At 46.4% G+C, this 15,847-nt stretch overlaps 1 protein-coding gene across 5 annotated transcripts in view; it reads left to right on the top strand.

Annotated features, from left to right (window-relative positions):
• The window catches only part of TENM1 (teneurin transmembrane protein 1), a 1,354,271-nt gene that overhangs the window by 1,062,664 nt on the left and 275,760 nt on the right, over positions 1-15,847 (top strand). The window lies entirely within an intron of this gene.

The following is a 15,847-nucleotide window of genomic DNA, read 5'->3' as shown; positions in this document are numbered from 1 at the left end:
ACATCTAGAACAATTATTTGAGGGCTCTAGTTTACAAAATGGGGTCACTTGTGGGGGAGCTCCATTGTTTAGGCACCTCAGGGGGTCTTCAAACCCGACATGGCGTCCGCTAACAGGTGCAGCTAATTTTGCACTCAAAAATTCAAATGGCGCTCCTTGCCTTCCGAGCACTGCTGTGTGTCCAAACATTTGATTTCCACCACATATGAGGTATCTGCGTACTCAGGAGAAAATGCACAATACATTTTATGGTGCATTTTTTCCTGTTACCCTTGTGAAAAAAAAAGCTACCTAGTTGAAGCAACCGTTTTGTTGTAAAAAAAATTTTTTTTCTTTTCACGGCTCAACGCTATAAACTTCTGTGAAGCCCCCAGGTGTTCAAAGTGCTCACCAAACATCTAGAACAATTATTTGAGGGCTCTAGTTTCCAAAATGGGGTCACTTGTGGGGGAGCTCCATTGTTTAGGCACCTCAGGGGGTCTTCAAACCCGACATGGCGTCCGCTAATGAGTGCAGCTAATTTTGCGTTCAAAAATTCAAATGGCGCTCCTTCCCTTCCGAGCTCTGCCGTGCGCCCAAACAATTGATTTTTACCACATATGGGGTATCAGCGTACTCAGGAGAACATGCACAATAAATTGTATTGTGTACTTTCTCTTTTCTCCCTTGTAAAAATGAAAATGTTATGGCTAAAGTAACATTTTTGTGTTAAAAAGTAAAATTTTCATTTTTTCCTTCCACATTGCTTTGGTTCCTGTGAAGCACCTAAAGGGTTAATAAACTTATTGGATGTGGTTTTGAGCAGTGTGAGGGGTGTAGTTTTTAGAATGGGGTCACTTTTGGGTATTTTCTGTCACCTAGGCCTCTCAAAGTCACCTCAAATGTAATGTGGTCCCTAAAAAAAATTATTTTGTAAATTTTGTTGGAAAAATGAGAAATTGCTGATGACCTTTGACCCCTTCTAACTTCCTAACGGAAAAAAAATTTGTTTCGAAAATTGCGCTGATGTAAAGTACACAAGTGGGAAATGTTATTTAGTAACTATTTTGTGTGACATATCTCTCAGATTTATGGGCATAAATTTTCAAAGTTTGAAAATTGCGAAATTTTCAAAATTTTCGCCAAATTTCCTAAATTTTCACAAATAAACGCAAAAAATATCGGCCTAAATTTACAACTGACATGAAGTACAATATGTCACGAAAAAACAATCTCAGAATCGCCAGGATCCGTTGAAGCGTTCCAGAGTTATAACCTGTCAAAGTGACACTGGTCAGAATTGCAAAAAATGGCCCGGTCATTAGGGTGTTTTAGTGGCCGGGGGTGAAGGGGTTAATAGGGGTGCCTAAACTTTTTCATATGACTGTAGTATCAGGGGTATCACCTATTAAACCAAACAAAAAAACTCATAATAAAAATGTATACTTTATTTCTATATCAATTAAAAAGGTTATATTCATGCAGCCAGAGACACACAATGTTCATATAGTGTTAGATACACCAGATGGAAAGTGTATGGGTAATTGTATCTAGGGGCTGTGCAGATCAATTGTAAATAAACCTAATAGATTCAGATGCTGGACCCTAGGGGATATGACTCACTCTTAATTGGTTCCTGCCTAGCAATGGGGCTTTAAGCACCCTAACTTTCTTGGTGTCCCCATTCCACAGCGGCTGCCCCTATTGTATCCCTTACTAACTTGAAAATAACCATCACCAAATTTACCAGAATAAAAGTGCTAAGTGCAAAACCACATATACACATACAACAGACACAAATTAGTAGAGCGGTTGCTACCCAAAGAGTCAACTGCAATAAATAATTACACTAGGTAACACCTTAGGGGTACTTCTCACATAGCGAGATCGCTGCTGAGTCACGTTTTTTGTGACGCAGCAGTGACCTCATTAGCGATCTCGCTGTGTGTGACACTGAGCAGCGATCTGGCCCCTGCTGTGAAATTGCTGCTCGTTACACATAGTGCTGGTTCATTTTTTGGACGTTGCTCTCCCACTGTGAAGCACACATTACTGTGTTTGACAGCGAGAGAGCAACGATCTGAATGTGCAGGGAGCAGGGAGCTGGCGTCTGGAAGCTGCGGACGCTGGTAACTAAGGTACACATCGGGTAACTAAGAGAAGCGCTTAGCTTGGTTACCCGATATTTACCTTGGTTACTAGCATCCGCCGCTCTCAGGCTGCCAGTGCTGTCTCCCTGCACACGTAGCCAGAGTACACATCGGGTAAATAAGCAAAGCGGTTTGCTTACTAACCCGATGTGTACTCTGGCTTCGAGTGCAGGGAGCCAGCGCTAAGCGGTGTGCACTGGTAACCAAGGTAAATATCGGGTAACCAAGCAAAGCATTTTGCCTATATTACCTTAGTTACCAAGCGCAGCATCTCTTCCACGCGTCGGTGGCGACTGGGGGCTGGTCACTGGTTGCTGGTGAGATCTGCCTGATTGACAGCTCACCAGCGACCATGTAGCGACGCACCAGCGATCCTGACCAGGTCATATCGTGGTCGGAATCGCTGGTACGTCGTTTAGTGAGACGGTACCCTTAGAGTTACCCGGGACTGGTATCACCAGTAGTTCACTGGATCCATTGAAATTGAACAATATGAGATCAAGGCACTCTAGATTGTCACTCATTAAATTCATTAGCAAAAAAAGAGATGCAAAATAACAAATAGCTCACTGGTTGAATGTCTACAATGCAGGGATTACAGTTAACATATAAGGGATAAAGCACCATACTCCATTATTCCAAGGATAACATGTCCCCAGAAACATCCATAGAAAGAGGCATGAATCATATCAGATGACTGTAGATAGGTGGGTGAGAAAAAAGAATACACCCATTGAGTACTTTACGATATGTTGGTAGTGCCTCCAGGCCTACTGTCGAGCCATGCATGTCAGCAAAGAATGATGTCATATGTCAGCAATGCTCAGTTGTGTCTTTGACCTCGCCCTTCTCCCAACGTGTTTCCCCCCATTTGTGCCTGGGGTTCATCAGGGGATCAAAGCTGACAACAGGGGAGAAAGCCACATCCCCGTCGTCCTTTCCAAACAGTTCAAGAAATATATACCCAGTATCAATACACCGTGGGGTATAGCATGTAGATCAAAGAAGCTCATAGCAAGGAGACACCTGGCTATCAGCTCCTGTGATCTACATGATATACCCCACGGTGTATCATGTACAATGCTGTAATTTTGCTGTATATAGCACAAGCGATCAGGCAGTTACATATTTTGGTCCTCTAAGGGGGCTAATGAATACAGTGTAAAAACACGTTTTCAAAAATATGAAAAAATAAAAAAAGATATAAATATTCAAATCCCCCCCCTTATGCACGACTAAAAATAGATAATAATAATATAAAAAAAATCACATAAGTGGTATCGCCACATTCAGAAAAGTGTATAAACACATGAAAACAATTAACCTGTTCAGTAAATACTGTAAACAGAAAAACATTCAAAAACACTAAAACTATGTATTTTTATTGGCTGTAATAACACAAAAATTGTGGTATTAAGTTATTAAAATATCACATCTATCGCAAAATGGTATTTATAAAAAAAAATGCTCACCCCTCAAAAAGTAAGCCCTCACTCAGCTGTATCGACCAAAAAATTTTATAGGTCTTGGAAAATGTCGACACAACCAAAAACTATTTTCTTTCCAGCATCTGACTATTTTAGTCACCACTAAAATAATTAAAAAACTGCACATATTTAGTATCACCATGATGAGGAGCATCATATTACCAGGTAATTTTTTGCCACACAATGTATGCCGTAAAAACAATTCCTAATAAACTGCGAATTACATTTTTTTCACAATTTGACCACATTTGGAATTCTTTTCGGTTTTCCAGTACACTATGTGGTAAAATGAATTGAGCTTACAAAAAACAGGCTGTCATATGATAGAAAAATAAGAAAGTTTTGGATCTGGGAAAAAGTGTAAGAAAAATTCAAAGCAATAAAGCAGAAATCGATCGCATTGTTAAGGGTTGAAAGGCTCACCTGGTGAGGTGGATTTTCTAAAGGCCGCTTTACACGCTACGACATCATTCAAGCGATCTCGTTGGGGTTACAGAATTTGTAACGCACATCCGGCCGCTTTAGCGATGTCGTTGCGTATGACACCTATGAGCGATTTTGAATCGTCGCAAAAACGTTCAAAATTGCTCATTGGTAACATGCCCACCTATTCTCGATTATCGCTGCTGCTGCAGCTATCGATGTAGTTCCTCGTTGCTGCGGCAGCACACATCGCTATGTGTGACACCACAGGAATGAGGAACCTCCCCTTACCTGCGTCCGCCCGCAATGAGGAAGGAAAGAGGTGGGCAGGATGTTACGTCCCGCTCATCTCCGCCCTCCGATTCTATTGGGCGGCGGTTCAGTGACGCTGCTGTGACGTCGCTGTGTTGCTGAACGAACTGCCCCCTTAGAAAGGAGGTGATTTGCCGGTCAAAGCGACGTTGCTAAGCAGGTAAGTAGTGTGACGGGTCCACACGATGTTGTGCGCCACGGGCAGCGATTTGCCCGTGTCGCACAACCGATGGGGTCGGGTACGCACGCTAGCGATATCGGTCACGATATTGCAGCGTGTAAAGCGACCTTAAGCCATAGATCTGGGGTGAGCAACATGGATCAAAGGCGAATGAATAACAGGAATGACTTGCCAGATGGCATATAGATCTAAGAAAACCAGTGGATGCAAGATCACAGACAGAGAAGCAGAGCAGAAAACACCATAGAACACAGGGCCAGGAGTGTAGATATGCACAGGAACTGTATGTATAAAGCCAGAACAGGACATGTAGCCAAAACATGGTTAAAGATAGAGCTGTATGCAATCAGGAAACAGATTGTCTTTGGCAGGGACATAGGTAGCAGTGATGAACATGCTTGGAGAGAAGATACATACTGTTGCAGCAGCATAATAGTGTGAACAGCACCAGAGAAGAGTTTATTACTGATGAGCGTGCATTCTTGGCACTGCTTGGTATTTGATTGAGCATCGAGGTGCTCAGTACCCTGGGTGCTTGATAGTGTATTTTAGGTATTCAAGCTAAATGTTTGAGTCTCCATTCTGTTACCAGCCCTGAAACAGTCCCTGGCCATCACAGTCCCCATCATCCAAGTGCAGCAGGCAGCTGACAATGCCCAGTAACCTCCGTTCTGTCTTCCCTGCCAACACTTTGGCCAAGGGTTGAACATTTGGATGACACACAAAGAATGGAAGTTGCTGGGCGATGCCAGCTGCATGATGGGGACTATGGTGGCTGGGAAGATGGAATGGAGGTTACAGGGCAATGTCTGCTGCCTGCTGCATAAGACATATGGAGACTGTGATGACCAGGAGTTGTGTCAAAGCAGGTATCAGCTTGCATCTTTGTTAAAAATATACTCGAGTCACCATTAACTCCTATTGTGCTCTGTACTCTAGTCGAGCATTTTCGATCATCCGATATGCTGAAATGAAGTACTGAGCACCCAAGCACTTTTGGTATGCTTACAGCAGATGAAAGGTTAACTGTGAAGGTCTGAAGAATAAAGATACGTAAACAAGAGCTTACTATAGAGATGAATGCAAGCTGAGAAATACAGTATTGATGGTGAGACAAACTGCAGAACACAATAACTGAATTCAAGGCTTACTGAAAATCTCATAGGTATTGTGGAAGTCTAGAAAGACAGTTATTTTGGTGCAGAATTGTGCATATTAAGTTTGATAAACATGCCCCACTGCCTTGTTTCAGGAAAATAAAATGCTAACTGGGTTCACATGAAGACTATAGATCAGATTCATTAAGATCACCATGCCAGTCTTAGCAGGTTTATTTGCTGGAGGATGGTGCACCCTATTCATTAAAAGGCTTATGCCACTTAATGAAATAGGCACATCTCTGAACTGGCAAGCGTTTCCACCAGAAATGTTAGGGACTGATATACCTTACTGGTTAAACTTATGTCTCCAAAGTGCTGTAAATTTTAATTAATTAGAAGGGCTGGCTTAGCCATGCCCTTTTCTCCCAATGATTCACCCAATTTGGCAAAGTTAATTGGAAAAAGCGTGAAAACGGGAAATGCGTCAAAATTGTAGTCTAATTTCCTGGTTGCACAAAAATTTTATGACAGATGAAAGTTTTTTTATGCCAGAGAACTGTTGTAAACACCTTTATGACTCAGACCTTATATTTTGAAGACATAGCTTACTTCCCTTATATCTTATTTATCATTGTTTCTACCGATGGCCATGTTGTTGTGATGCTACCACTAGAGGGCACAGGAACTTTGGGAGAAAGGAGTGCTCCAGAGTGCAAACTTGCGCAAGCCCATTAGAGGTCACTAGCACCAATGTGGGGATGCAAGAGAGTGGTCAGTAAGCCTAAGGGTGGTGCCAGGAAGTCATGTCTTTACAGAAGAGCAAGCAAAGCCAGAGTCAGGTGGGAGCATAGGTTAGGAAAGCCAAGAGGTCAAGAGCCAGAGAGAAGCAGAGCCGAAGTCAGAGTACACACCGGGGTCAGAAACCGAGCAGACAAGTAAGTATGGAGGAGGGAGCAGAGAGGGGATTACAAGCAGAGAGCAGGTACAGAGAGAGGGGAAGTAAGACAAGACTGGATGGAACAGAGGTCAGGAGGAGAGCAGGTACAGAGACAGGGAAGTGAGACAAAACGAGACAGAACGGAGGTCAGGGGGAGAGGGGGTACAGAGACAGGGAAGTAAGGCAAGATGGGACGGAACGGAGGTCAGAGGAGGGAGTACTTGGAAGCAGGACAAGATCAGAAACTCACGGGAACCAGGAAGCGCACACTGCAAAGCAGGAACTATTACTGGCAGCATTCCGAGAGAAACAACTCCAATAAAAACCAACGTGACCCCGGAACGAAGCCGGACAGAATATTCTCCTCCCATATTACCTAACCCTTGGAGGAAATTGACAGAAGGAAACCAAAACGTACAGTGGCTCTGCACGAGCAGAGCCATGACAGAGTCAAGACAGTTGTCATCTCAGTTTTAAGTCTTGAGTTGTCCAATTAATTTCCATTTGGTCCATTCTTGTCGTTGCCACAGTTTCGTTAGGCGAATACTACATATTCTCAGAAAGCTGGCACTGTAGATCAATGTTATTTGTAGTGTTGTCAATAATTATCTGTTTATAGCATTTGGAGCCATTTTCCCATCATAATAAACCTCAGGAATAGCATGTTCAACGACAAGCGAAATAAAAATAATTTCCCTGGCATAGCCGACTTGTACTACCAAATGTTTGATCATCAAAATCCTGGACACTGTGTACGGTTACTAAAGCACAAAGGCGCCTGTTCCCTTCAGATTAATGCTTAATCGTTATTCTCATAAACCACAAAATGAATTGATGGGTTATGAAATCAGAAAATGAACGGTAGTCAAGTTATTAATAGAGGATTTGGAAATAAGCCATGAAAGAAATCAATGCTTTTTTTTCACCAAGTCAATTTAATGTGGCTGCCTTTACTGCTAGGGAACAGTCTGATTTCATTTTGAGACTTTTGTTTTCTGCCACCTCCTGAGTCGTCCTACAATATGTTTGTGGCTCATTTCAATGTTAGAAGCTTAAATAGCTTTTCAGGGCCTAACTGCATTTAAAGTTAAAAAAAAAATCTTTTGTAGAAAAAGATAAAGGATGCATTTTCAAGATGATTAAAGTTAACCTCTTCACTCACAGGAGCTCATCAGCGTCACAATTTCCAGCCCACTTACTCCCCATTATAACTACTTAGAATAAAACACAAATCATGCCTATGTGTTTAGATGCCGCTTATAATATTTTCCAAGCCTATAATTGAAGAGTCGTGATGTCAATATTTAATTACCCACTAAATAAACTTTGATAGTTTGCAAACAAAAAGTGCCCAGTCTCATACATTCAAATACACTTCGGCTTCATCTAACCCCATAAGTTGCAAGGCAAAGATAAACTCGTAATGAGTATTCAAAAGATCATTGACATAAACCTCAATGACAAGTATTGCCCATCCTTAGCGGAATGCTTAGAGTTTTGCCATTGCTTCTATTCTCTTTATATGACTTGTACAAGTCCATTATTCTCATTCTTGAGCAGTCCCATAATAAATGTAGCTTTGATATGACAAGCACCTGGAATTAATGGGAAGAAAAGGGTTAAAGAGACTCTGCCTCCAGGTTTTTGCTACCCCATCTAAGAGCAGCATAATGTATGAAGATGTGGCGCCCCTGACCTGGTCAGGCACCACTGAGTACTGCACCCATGCTGGGGACAGTACAATACAGGTAATCCAGAAGGCTGACCGAGGTGTGACTACACAGGCGCATAGTGATCAGGTCTCACACATGTACCTATGAGAGGACCCCTGGGGATCCCAGGAGGGGGAAAAGCCTTCACCTCCACTGGAATAGTGGAGGGGGCCAAAAGCCTCCATCTCCTCTCAAGGGGTGTGGTAAGAGAGCCTGGTTGCTAGGTGGCGTAGGCAAGAACAGGAGAGGAGGAGCAGTGAGCCGGTTCAGTGCAGAGTCCAGGGAGCTCGAGTGAGGAGCAGATCCCGTGGGCTGCTGTAGTCTGACAGCGTCCGCGCAGTGGCTACCGACGGGGGAGAACGGTTACCTAGGAGGGCTACCCGAAACCCATCTCCAGCTAGAGAGAGAGCACAGAGTGGGAAGTAAGGAGACTGCTAGGGAGAACCAGGCCCAAACGGGCGGCAGATCCCGGAGCGGGGATAGATCCACCTTTCCTTGCTAAACCTGCCGGTGTGGGGCCCTCAAAGCCCACACCACAACACCACAAAAGCCGCAGCCACGTAGCCACAGTTAGGGCCCATAGTTCACAGGAGGCAAGCAGCTGGAGTGATCTGGCCCAGGCAACAAGCAAACGGCAAACGAAGGGGAGAGAGGCTTCAGCAACTTCCCTGGGTGACCCCCATAGGGACTAAAAGTCGGGGTTACCCCAAACCACCAAGGGCTAAGGAAGGCGAGTTGGTAGTCACCATCAGAAGTCAGCCTGAAGGATACCTGGTTCCAGCCTGGTTCATCCCAGCTACGCCCGGGTTACTCACCCTGCCATCTGAAGTGAGTAAAACCCCTGAAAGACATTCTGCGTGTGTGGAGTTATTCTGCGCCTTGTGGTACTACGCACCTACACAGGGCCCTGGGGCTTGCCTCACTCTCAGGAGGCTATTCCAACTAACTGCACTCACCATCAGCCCCAGGCGTCCCTCAACCTGCAGTGGCGGTCCCCACTGACCGCAATACTGAGAGTGGCGTCACGACAAATAGAAGATTCCCTACCTGTGACGAGATCCAGCCGAGTGGAGTCCCTGAAGGTAATGCACCGACACTACACCTGTGGGGCTTCACATCTGGCGCTGTGAACAGGATAAGGACTAGACCTGTCCAGACAGGTGACCATGTGCCTGGGCGGTCCGCTTGAAAAATTGGAAGCGCCGCCATATTGCCACCATGAAAAGCGCGCTGAAAAACAACAGCAGCCCGCGCTGGAAGAAGTTACCGCCCACGAAGAGGTGTGGCTACCCAGAGATCCCCTGCAGAGTCCTGACCTCGCCAGTGAAGAGAGCGGAAGCGTCCAGAGACGTCGGGACAGAAAGGGAGCCAGAAGCCTGCTGCTGGGAGAGGAGCTGCTGAAAGAGGCAGAGCGGAAACTGAACAGCTTGCTACTAGAGGCAACGACGAGTCCACTGCTGGGAAATTGTACAGAAGAGGGCGCAGAAGAAATGGCGTCTGACCGCAGAAACCCAGAACCGGGCTCCGCTGCCTGGTGGTATCGGGAGCTGGCCCAGTTCTGCGACCGACTGGAGACCCGGGTCGTGGAGCAGATCAGAGAAGAACGCATGGAACTTCTGGAGATGGCTGCCGCGGTTCAGGCCTACGAGGGGAGAGCCACGCGACGAGTGCCAGACCGAGCGGCGACGACTCAGACCCCGATGGTGCCACCGATGGGTGAGTCCAGTGTTACCCCTGCCAGCACGAGTGCCCCAACCCCTGCTGCCACGCCCGCGGTCCCTGAAGAGGCGCCCGGCGCGGCGACGCTGAGCCAGGCCGCAGCCACGCCAGGTGCGGCCCGCCAAGCCCAGGCCGCCGCAGCGATGCCCTGCTCGGCCCACCAAGACCCGGTCCCTGCAGCGATGCCCTGCCCGGCCCGCAAAGAACCGGCTGCCACCGCGACCCTCATCCATGCCGCAGGTGTGACGCTGACCCAGGCCGCCGCCATGCTAAGCCCGGCCCGCCGAGACCCCACCGCAGCAGCAACGCTCGTCCGCGCCGCAAGTGAGGTGCTGAACCAGGCCGCAGCCACGTCCGGTGCGGCCCGCCAAGCTCCGATCGCTGCAGCGACGCCCAGCCCAGCCTGCACCGATCCCATCGCGACAGCGACGCCGATCCAGGCCGCCGCCAAACAGGGCGCGGCCCGCCAAGACCAGGCCGCCGCCATACAGGGCGCGGCCCGCCAAGACCAGGCCACCGCCATGCAGGGCGCGGCCCGCCAAGACCAGGCCGCCGCCATGCCAGGCGCGGCCCGCCAAGAGATTGCATCACCATTTTCCCCGGCCTGCAAGGCCAGAGCAGACACCGCTCCCCAGTCCAAGGAGGTCCCTGCTAGGAAGCCCACGCTGGGGGAGGACCCCGCATACTGGCAGCTGAAGGCTGACATGGAGGCCAAGTTTCCACAGGAAATGGTGGATCAGTACATGCTCCCTCCGCACACCCCCAAGAGGATTCCGACAACTCCTGCAGAAACCACGGCAAAGAGGTCCCCGTCTGGGTCTGCTGAAGAAAGCCCATCCCCAGCACTGCCACCGAAGGAGTGCTCAGAAGAACTAAGGGGGAGGGGAGGCCAGGAAGCTGAGGAGCTGACTCAGGAGCCACCAGCAGTGGATCCATGCCCAGAGCCGGAGATGTTGCCATATTCCCGCTGGGATGAAGAGGACCTGACACCGTCTGCTGAAGAAGATTTGCCTAAAAGCCTTACCTGGGAGCTTGTAAGCTGTACCTCGCAGAATCCAGTCCGCAAGACACGGCGCCGTAGCAGAACCCAGTCTTTCCCTGCACCGCCATCCCCAGAGCAGAGAGAAGTCACGGCCCGAGACCTAGAAGAAAAACGGTTCCTGAGAAGAGCCAAAGCACAGGTCAGAGGACCCCTTTGTAGAGGAATTGTGGAAGACTTTAGCCTGAAGTCAGGATACGGATTCATCGTTGCACCTGGTATAAAGGAAGGTATCTTCGTCAATAGAAGAGATGTGAGAGCTCATTTGCCCAGAGGACACCCTGGCAGAAACTTAAAGATGGGAGACTCCGTACAATTTACCATGCATCAAGGAGAAAGAGGGTGGTACGCGCTAGATGTAGCACCATGTCCTAAAGGAGAAGAAAGGAAAGACAGCGATAAAGAAAGAAAAGACAAAGGACCTACTGATGAGACTACCACAGATGAAGAAAAAGGTCAAGGAAGCAACAGGTGCCGCAGCCCTACAGGCCCAAGCCCTGGTGAAGAGGAGTCTGCATAAAGTTCATGTAAAGTAAAGCAAGTTACCAGTTTGGAAAAAGTTTGCTTTGCAACGTTTTACAAGTTTAAGAATGTGCCCACATAAACTCATGTGAGAAATGAACCTTAAGGCTATGAACTGGCTATAGCCACAAACTCTCGCAGTGTAAATAGTTACACCAGAGGGCACCACCACCACCAGAGTCAGCCTGTTTAGGGGCTTGGCTCGTCTGCAACCAGGGAGCACGTCCGTATATAGGGCCTTGGCTTACCTGCAACCAGAGAGCATGCCTGTTTATGGGGCCTGGCTCTCCACCACAAAGAGGGTACCTGGTCAGCACCAACTGTGGAGGCCGCCTCTACATCCTGCCAGAAGAGGCTGAAGGCGCGGCTTCACCAGGCCAGGTATGCCCTGAAAACCACCAGCCCATGAAAGCCGCCTCTACATCCTGCCAGAAGTGGCTGAAGGCGCGGCCAACGTGAAAGGGTTTGGGTGGGTTAACGGACTTGTGGGTGGAGGGTGGTGATGTATGGTACCTGGTGCTTTTAAATGTTTTACCATGTTTTAATGTTTTATGCATGCATTTTAAAATGTTGTCTTGCAGCCCGAGGACGTGCTGGTGATAACTAAGGGGGAATGTGGCGCCCCTGACCTGGTCAGGCACCACTGAGTACTGCACCCATGCTGGGGACAGTACAATACAGGTAATCCAGAAGGCTGACCGAGGTGTGACTACACAGGCGCATAGTGATCAGGTCTCACACATGTACCTATGAGAGGACCCCTGGGGATCCCAGGAGGGGGAAAAGCCTTCACCTCCACTGGAATAGTGGAGGGGGCCAAAAGCCTCCATCTCCTCTCAAGGGGTGTGGTAAGAGAGCCTGGTTGCTAGGTGGCGTAGGCAAGAACAGGAGAGGAGGAGCAGTGAGCCGGTTCAGTGCAGAGTCCAGGGAGCTCGAGTGAGGAGCAGATCCCGTGGGCTGCTGTAGTCTGACAGCGTCCGCGCAGTGGCTACCGACGGGGGAGAACGGTCACCTAGGAGGGCTACCCGAAACCCATCTCCAGCTAGAGAGAGAGCACAGAGTGGGAAGTAAGGAGACTGCTAGGGAGAACCAGGCCCAAACGGGCGGCAGATCCCGGAGCGGGGATAGATCCACCTTTCCTTGCTAAACCTGCCGGTGTGGGGCCCTCAAAGCCCACACCACAACACCACAAAAGCCGCAGCCACGTAGCCACAGTTAGGGCCCATAGTTCACAGGAGGCAAGCAGCTGGAGTGATCTGGCCCAGGCAACAAGCAAACGGCAAACGAAGGGGAGAGAGGCTTCAGCAACTTCCCTGGGTGACCCCCATAGGGACTAAAAGTCGGGGTTACCCCAAACCACCAAGGGCTAAGGAAGGCGAGTTGGTAGTCACCATCAGAAGTCAGCCTGAAGGATACCTGGTTCCAGCCTGGTTCATCCCAGCTACGCCCGGGTTACTCACCCTGCCATCTGAAGTGAGTAAAACCCCTGAAAGACATTCTGCGTGTGTGGAGTTATTCTGCGCCTTGTGGTACTACGCACCTACACAGGGCCCTGGGGCTTGCCTCACTCTCAGGAGGCTATTCCAACTAACTGCACTCACCATCAGCCCCAGGCGTCCCTCAACCTGCAGTGGCGGTCCCCACTGACCGCAATACTGAGAGTGGCGTCACGACAAATAGAAGATTCCCTACCTGTGACGAGATCCAGCCGAGTGGAGTCCCTGAAGGTAATGCACCGACACTACACCTGTGGGGCTTCACAAAGACACCTTGACTCCAATGATGTATTACTTAGTTTACTGGGTGCAGCAGTTCTTGCACAATCAGAATTTTTAGATGTAACATGCAGCAGAGCTCAGACAGCTAAACCCTTCTCACAGCACAGCTCTTTGTGTACATAGTCTATTGACAGTGATCTGCTAACCAGAGGAGGCATTGTCACATGAATTACCATGAGGCAGCTAGTCCCACTGGTGATAATGTCCTGGTGATAAAACCTTCACTGTAAGTAAACAACAACACACAGCTTCATAAATTTCACATCAATGAAATCTTTGTTTCAGCCCCTACCTCCTGCTGTCACAAGGTTACATATCAAACATGCAGCAGAGCTCAGAAAGCTAACCCAGCCGACCACACAGCTCTTTGTTTAAGTAGTCTATTAACAGTGAGCTGCTTAGCAGAGGAGGAGGTGTAGTCAGATGACTTAGCATGAGGCAGATAGTCCCACTGATGATAATGTCCTAGTGATAAAACTTTCACTGACAAAGTGTCATTAAAAATTTTCACTCCATATGAAAAAGGTAAAAAACACAAGGCCAAAAATATCAAAGTTCACACAAACGCATCTCGGACTATCTGTCCTTATTCATTGAATAATGCCGAATTACCTCTTTTTCTATGGATTATTCCCCCAGTCTACACTAACTGAATCCGTTGCACAGTTCCATGGATGAGTGAGGAGACTTAATCTGTTTTTGAATTTTCACTACATTTGATAACGCTGATTTTACTCTCAGTGTGAGCCATTCAAACACTGCAAGTGTCTCACACTGGGCTGAGGACCAGGCGTACCCGAGCACAGCGATACTCGCTAGTGTGGTTTGCATACGTAAAGCATTCCAACTCCGAATGTTATTTCTTTCATAAAGTCTCTGTTCAGTACGGATATTGAACACTACATTTCAGGTCCACTCGTCACTAATACTAACCCATTCCTTCGCATGAGCATGTATCAAATTCCAGGGGTTTGTCTAGTCAAAGTTGTATTCATTATGGGAATGAGCCAAAATGAGATGAATTGACTTTTACAATCCATAAAATATGCAAATCTCTACGCATTTCACTAATAATGGGCAATACTTGTCATTTAGCTTTATGAAAATGATCTTTTGATTGCTCATTACGAGTTTATATGTGCCTTGCCGGTCTGCAGTTTATGGGGTTAACTGAAGCCAAAGTGGATTTAATGTACATAAAGGGGGCACTTATTTCTTTATTTAATGGGCAATGAAATAATAACATCACATCTCTTCAATTATTGGCTTTGAAAATAAAATAATCAACATCTAAACACAAAGGCATAATTTGTGTTTTATCCTAGTTAGATATAATTCACAGCTTTGGTACTTTAAAGGGAATCTGTCACCACTTTGACCTTTTTAAACTATTAAAATGGGCATACAGATTATAGAATGATATAAATAGTCTACGTGTATGCCTATCAGATGCCTTGTTATTGAAATATTATCTTTTACCACTTTATGTAACTGAGCTCTTCCAGGCTATGGGGCGGATGCTGCCTGGAAGATAGCTCCGCCTCCAGAGATTATTTTAAATAAAAGGGATGTTACCAGTGTGATGTGTGACGGCCGCTCTCTGCTTTCACTGCACAGCTGTGTGTGATTATAACTGACACTTCTGCAGGGTCCTCTCAGCTTCAGCCTCCATCTCACAAGCAGACTGTGTTGCAAAATTCTTGCAATGAAGCAGAGCTCATGGAGCTGCAAAAAAATGTTTTTGCAAGAAGATAAATTTAATTTCTCCTGTTTTGTGTTAGTTACTTGTCTCACACTGGTAACGCCCCTTTTATTTAAATAAGCTCTGGAGGCGGACTTATCTTCCAGGCAGCATCTGCCCCATAGCCTGGAAGAGCTCATTTACATAAAGTGATAAAAGATGATTTATCCACAACAAGGCATCTGATATAAGGCAGACAGGTATGACTTTTTTCAGCATTCTATAACCTGTATGCCCATATTAACAGTTTATACAGGTCAAAGTGGTGACAGATTCCCTTTAAATGCTGGCCAATATAATTGTCATGAGTGCTGATCTCCAATTTGGGGCTCTAATTGGTGTAAAACTTCCTGTCCTCATCTCTAGTTGTTGTGGCTGACGATCTCAGCTAGTTTTGAGCTTTTTTACATATGAGTGTAGTATATGATCTACATACAAAAGTGTCCATCACGGGCATTATATAGCTCATTTTCTCAATAATAGTTATAATGATAAATGAGGTTTTATTAATTCCTTTAGATATTTATGTGCTATATGGAAGTGAGTAATTTATTATTTTATTATAAAAATGGACAAGATTTGGTTATTAAATATAAATAATTTACAATAAAAAAAATGTGAACAATCACATAAAATAAGCTATATACTGTGTGTGTGTATATGTATATATATATATATATATATATATATATATATATATATATATATAAAAATGACGTGAGTCTTCTTCCAGAAAATACATCATTTATTCATTCCTGTCAAGCAGG

This window comes from Anomaloglossus baeobatrachus, chromosome 9 (genome assembly GCF_048569485.1).
Source record: "Anomaloglossus baeobatrachus isolate aAnoBae1 chromosome 9, aAnoBae1.hap1, whole genome shotgun sequence".
Taxonomy (NCBI): Eukaryota; Metazoa; Chordata; class Amphibia; order Anura; family Aromobatidae; genus Anomaloglossus; species Anomaloglossus baeobatrachus.
This window is presented reverse-complemented; position numbering and strand designations above follow the sequence as displayed.